The following is a 6,142-nucleotide window of genomic DNA, read 5'->3' as shown; positions in this document are numbered from 1 at the left end:
GGAAGGGTTGGGTCAGAAGCCACAGCCTCCCCTGAGCCTTGCCTTTGGGTGTTCCCGCCCCACCAGGGTAGGGTTCTGTGCCTCTGGGGTGACATCCTCCCCAAGGTCAGGACGTAGTGTCCTTCGCCAGCTCTGGGTCACGACTAAGGCGTTCCGGGGGTTGCTGGCCAGTCCTCTAGATCCCCACCCCATCAACACCTCGGTGGGCAAATGGTGGTGCACCCCCACCTCCTTGGGGCCCCCCTTGTGTCCCCATTTCAGATGCACCATCACCACGGGCACCTTGAATGGGGTCCCACCCACCCCCATCAGGGTCAGGAAGGTGTTGGGCATCACCTGATCTGGGGCCACCACCTCGGGCCGGGCCAGCGTCACCTCAGCGCCCGTGTCCCAGTATCCATAGACTTTCCTCCCATCCACCTCCAGGGGAACAAGACACTCGCTCCACAGGGACAGCCCACCCTGTAAACCGAGAACCTTGAGTCCGGGGCATCCAACGCCCCCAGAGGAGCCGACCTGGGGACCGCCTCTCTCCTGAGCAGTTGATAAGCTGCCAGCCCCTGGGAAGCCTGCCTCTTGTCCGTCTGGGCCTCTACCAAGTTAACCCGGTGTGGGGTCAGTTGGCTCTGTCTGTCCTTGAGCCTGGGGCACTGGGACCGTATGCGGCCTCTCTGGCCACAGTGATAGCAGCTCATGTCCCTTTGTCAACTTACCCATTTCATGTTTCATATTCAGAGTCACTCTGAACTGAACTAGGTGGGATTGTCTGTGGTGGAGGGAAATATGTCTCGGTGTGCCTCCAATTTGCTTTTTCCTTTGATAGGGATTTTAAGGGGTCCCGCTTGCCCCAAGCTGAGTTAGCTGCCAGACCCCCACCCATAGGGTCAGAAGCAAACTGCATCCTAACCCCTGCCTTTCAGGCCCAGGCCTGTTAGCAAAACCCAATTGCTATATAGGACAAAGGTTAACTTCTGCAATTCTTGTTTGTCTATATAACGGGCACCAGAAAGTAAAGCAAAAGAGAAACCAAGCGGCCCTAAGGTGCCCAGCTGTAATACGCAGAGTCTAGCTAGAGCTTTTGCAGAAGTAACCGCAAGCAGGGGTCTTACAGGCAGGCAGACTACCAACGAAAACCACATTTGGGACAATAGCAGGAAAAGCCCTAGATGGTGACAGGCTCGCTAAAAGTAAGAAAGTATGCCAAATAAGGAGTTGGTAACGTGTAATGTGTGTGATGTGTAATTATGCTTTGTGGTTTTGGCCTTTATAAGCTTAGTGAAAGTCTGTTAAAGGCAAGGCAGATACCCCCCCCCTTCTTTGCGTGGGGCTACGTTGACCTTCCCTTTATGCATAATTGTACCCCAATAAAGGTGCCTCAGGCTGTGTCTGACCCAAAATCAAAGGTGTGGTCAATTTTTCCACGACACCTTTTATTCCAGGAATTTCTCTCTAACCACACAAGAGCTGGTTATTATTTCCTTGGACTGACATACTCAAAGCCTGAGGGCAGATGAAAGTGGATCAGCAATGAAGAACTGAACAGTGATGTGTAGCTTCATTGTTTTCTAACTCTGTAAATATTTCTGTTGGACATCTGGGACTGACTAGCCCCAAGGCCAGTAATAGGAACAGAAAATTGTCAGGATTTCTCTGAATGGGTAACAGTATTCACTAGTGGAATCAGTGCTGGTGTCATATGAGGGACTAGGACTCCCACTAAGAGGAAAGGAACTTGGGAGGGAAATGAGAAGAGGGTAATTTGTATTCATACAGATGTGGGAAGAAAGGTGTTTGTGTGAAGGGGATATTAGTGGGGATATAACTAACTTGGATGTGTTGGCTGGAACAGCCCAGAGGAGGTGCCAGGAGAATATAGCCAACAGAAGTGGAAGGGAAGAAGACTATTTGACCCTAATAACTTTCAGATGTGTTTGTGGGAAGGGAGGTTGAGGAGTGTGGGTTGGGAGAGTCTCACTGGGAAGCAGCCTCTAGTTTCACTCCACAGAAAAGTGATCAGTAGCAGAGTCACTGTCCCCTCTGAGCATCTGTCCCCTTTTTCTAGGCTCATGGGTATATAGTTGGGACATAGCTGGAGCTAAAGCCATATTTTCAATTCGCTTTCTCACTGCACAGATTTGATATACAAAAGAATCTCCATGACTATGCCTGCGCTGTTATTGGCTTTAATAAGGTGGTGACTGCAGTTTGTTCTGAATCCTCACACATCCACTATATCTGTAAGAAGACAATGGGATAACTATAGATCCTCAAGATGAGAAAATTGCAGGCACAAGAACATGCCTGGGTTATCCAGATGCCAACAAGGATATTTCTCTCTATAAACATCCTCAGCACATGTACCCTGATATGCATACAAACACATACTCTTACGCAGGCACTCACAAACCTGTTTTCATCTGATCATAAACAGCAATGGCATGATCATCATGTCTGGTTAGACTGCACACAGGACAAATTCCAGACCTCTTTTCATGTCACCACAGAGACCAACAGACAAACTTTCAGTGGGCAAGTGGTCTCTGAACAGATGTTGAAAAAAATGCAAAAAATTAGTAAAACTAAAATCTTCTTGTTAAAAAAAATATAATAAACAATAACAGTGATTAACCTTTCAGCTGTCCCTAAGCCGATCAGATAAGGGTAAGGAATGGTGTGCCTAGCCTCTGTTTGTCAGAGGGTGGAGCTGGATGGCAGGAGAGAGATCACTTGATCATTTCCTGTTAGGTTCACTCCTCTGGGGCACCTGGCATTGGCCACTGTCGGTAGACAGGATACTGGGCTAGACGGGCCGTTCTTATGTTCTTAGATATGGGCAGTCGGATATGGATATTCACTAACACTGGCAGTCATCACTGGCATGGACATTGAAGGCAAGTGCTGTAGGAGTCCCAGTTCATGGAAGACAATGGAAGTACCATGATTTACACCAGTTGATCACCTGATACAGAGTTTGAGCAGATGTTCTGAGCGCTCATACTTCACTGCTTCTCAGATGTCTGGGACTTGCTTGGTTCATGGGACCCCAGATTAAATAGTCTCTTACTGAAAGCTTTCAAATAGAGTCATCCTGCATCTAATGTGTTATGGGGCAATCCTGATTTACCATAAGTTTGTCCTTCATCTGCAGGATGACAAAAGAGTCCCACATTAATTTCAGAATTCACAACAATGTTGCATCTTTGTGCTTTGATAGTGTATCACTACATGATGTTATTTCAGTCAGTAAGATGGGATGCTACCTCATCACTCAGTATCATAACAACTAATTGTGATATAGCCTCTTGAAGCCAGCATTTGCTTTTCTGTGCCTTCTCCTTTTCCTGCCAGCAATCTGTATGCTGCAGGGACATGGCTCTTTGGTGGCAGACAAGTCTATTGCAGCCTCCAAAAGTGTTTCAGCGCCAGCCCTCTCCAAGGTAGCTTAACAGCATTTGACAATGAGCTAACGGTTACCACCACCAGTTCAGGGTCTCTTTAGGTGATGAAGAGGATGAGAAAGAAATCAGATTAAAAATAAATGGTAAACAGAATATTTACACAGCTAGAATGAAACATTGCAAAAATAACTGCTAGCTAGATTAAAATCAGTTATTAATATTTGTAATTTACCACTTTGCAGCCATATCAAAAGTCTGAGTCCTACTCACTAATGTTTACAATCTAAAAGGCAACACACAATCCGAGGAAGGAGACAGGGATGGACAAGAGAAAATGTTTTAACATCTATTGGTATTTGCCTTTGTTTTATATTTTAACTTCTTCTTGTTAGCCCTTTTCTATAGCTTTTATCCTTTCCTGTTTGCTTTTTCTTCTTTAACCTTTACATATATATTTTTATCATTATAATTTGGTATTATTTTTTTTTCAAATACAAATATACCATATGCCAGATTCGTCATAATACACGAAATCAGTAAAGAGGGTTACTATAAAGGAAGGCGAGGAGAAGTGATGTATCTCTCTTCAGGGTCTGCATTAATCAGTGTCTCAAACATGGGCCTATACTTGCAGCCATTGTCCACTTCAATCTGAGGTTAGTCAGATCAAGAGGGTGCTCTGCACAATTGGTTTGGTAAGCTGAACTGCCAGACAGACAAATACTCAGGAGACCACATGGAGATACTGTCAGTTCTGATGAATATCTCTCTCAGGGACAAGAAAATGTAGATGAAGCACCTATGTGAGCCTTCATGTGGGGCTCACTGAAAATGAATGCATTTCATTACATTTGCTGGATGTTGTTGTAGGGGGAGGTGAGGATCAGGATGGAGGAAATTACTACAAGCACTAGAGAACCTAAGGGGACAGGATAATTAAGAGGAATATGTAAGACAAGCTCATAATTAGGGCTGTCAATTAATCACAGTTTAACTCATGCGATTAACTCAAAAATTAATCATGATTTAAAAATTAATCATAGTTTTAATTGCACTGTTAAACAGAATACCAAGTACCATAGTGCAATCTCTTTATCTTGAAAGTGCAATTTACAAATGTAGATTTTTTGTTACATAACTGCACTAAAAACAAAACAATGTAAAATTTCAGAGCCCACAAGTCCACTCACTCGTACTTCTTCTTCAGTCAATCACTAAGAAAAATAAAGTCAGTTACATTTATGGGAGATAGTGCTGCCCACTTCTTATTTACAATGTTACCTGAAAGTGAGAAGAGGCCCTCTCATGACACTTTTGTACCTGGTGTTGCAAGGTATTTACATGCCAGATATGCTAAACATCTGTATGCCCTTCATACTTGGGCCACCATTCCGGAGGACATGCTTGCATGGTGATGACACTCATTAAAAATAATTTATTAATTAAATTTGTGACTGAATTCCTTGGGGTGAATTGTGTGCCTCCTGCTCTGTGTTTTACCTGCATTCTGCCATATATTTCAGGTTATAGCAGTCTTGGATGATGACTCAGCACAGTGTTCATTTTAAGAACATTTTCACTGCAGAGCTGACAAAATGTAAAGAAGCTACCAATGTGAGATTTCTAAAGCTAGCTACAGCACTTGACCCAAGGTTTAAGAATCTGAAGTGCTTTCCAAAATCTGAGAGGGACAAGGTGTGGAGCATGCTTTCAGAAGTCTTGAAAGAACAACAGAACTTGAACCACCAAAAAAGAAAATCAGCCTTCTGCTGGTGGCATCTGACTCTCATGAGGAAAATGAGCATGTGTCAGTCCACACTTCTTTGGATTGTTATCAAGCAGAACCCATCATAGCATGGACATCTGTCCTCTGGAATGGTGGTTGAAGCATAGAATCATAGAACTGGAAGAGCCGTAGAGAGAAATAATTGGAGACATACCAATCTCCTGGGACTGGAAGGGACCTTGAAAGGTCATTGAGTCCAGCCCCCTGCTTTCACTAGCAGGACCAGTTACTGATTTTTGCTCTAGAGCCCTAAGGGGCCCCTGTCAAGGATTAAACTCACAGCCCTGGGTTTAGTAGGCCAATGCTCAAACCACTGAGCTATCCCTCCCCCAGCTTCAGCTAGTCCAATCCCCTGCACTCATGGCAGGACTAAGTATTATCTTAACCATTCCTTACAGGTGTTTGTCTAATCTGCTCTTAAAAATCTCCAATGATGGAGATTCCACAACCTCCTTAGGCAATTTATTCCAGTGCTTAACCACCCTGACAGGAAGTTTTTCCTAACGTCCAACCTAAACTTCCCTTACTGCAATTTAAGCCAATTGCTTCTTGCCCTGGCCTCAAAGGTTAAGAAAAACAGTTTTTTTCTCCATCCTCCTTGAACAACCTTTTACATACTTGAAAACTGTTATTATGTCCCCTTTCAGTCTTCTCTTTTCCAGACTAAACAAACCCAATTTTTTAACCTTCCCTTTTCTAGACCTTTAATCATTTTTGTCACTTTCTAGATGTCTTCTAGACATTTGTCATTTTCTAGACCTTCTAGACCAGATGTGGGCAAACTATGCCCCGTGGCCCACATCTGGCCCGCGGGACCATCCTGCCTTGGCCCCTGAGCTCCCGGATGGAGACCCTAGTTCCTGGCCCCTCCCCTGATATCCCCCCTCCCCTACAGCCACGCCACCGCATGGACAGCGCTCTGGCCTGCTGCTCCCACTGGGCAGCATGGAGAGTGCAG

The 6,142-nt window shown here is 44.7% G+C and overlaps 1 long non-coding RNA gene across 1 annotated transcript; it reads left to right on the top strand.

Annotated features, from left to right (window-relative positions):
* The first annotated feature begins 1,486 nt into the window (after nucleotides 1-1,486).
* LOC120385201 lies at nucleotides 1,487-2,635 on the top strand. The gene is made up of 2 exons (XR_005589347.1): nucleotides 1,487-1,542; nucleotides 2,134-2,635. It is a non-coding gene; the product is annotated as an uncharacterized LOC120385201 (long non-coding RNA).
* Nucleotides 2,636-6,142: the final 3,507 nt, after the last annotated feature.

Source organism: Mauremys reevesii, linkage group 17 (assembly GCF_016161935.1).
Source record: "Mauremys reevesii isolate NIE-2019 linkage group 17, ASM1616193v1, whole genome shotgun sequence".
Classification (NCBI taxonomy): Eukaryota; Metazoa; Chordata; order Testudines; family Geoemydidae; genus Mauremys; species Mauremys reevesii.
This window is presented reverse-complemented; position numbering and strand designations above follow the sequence as displayed.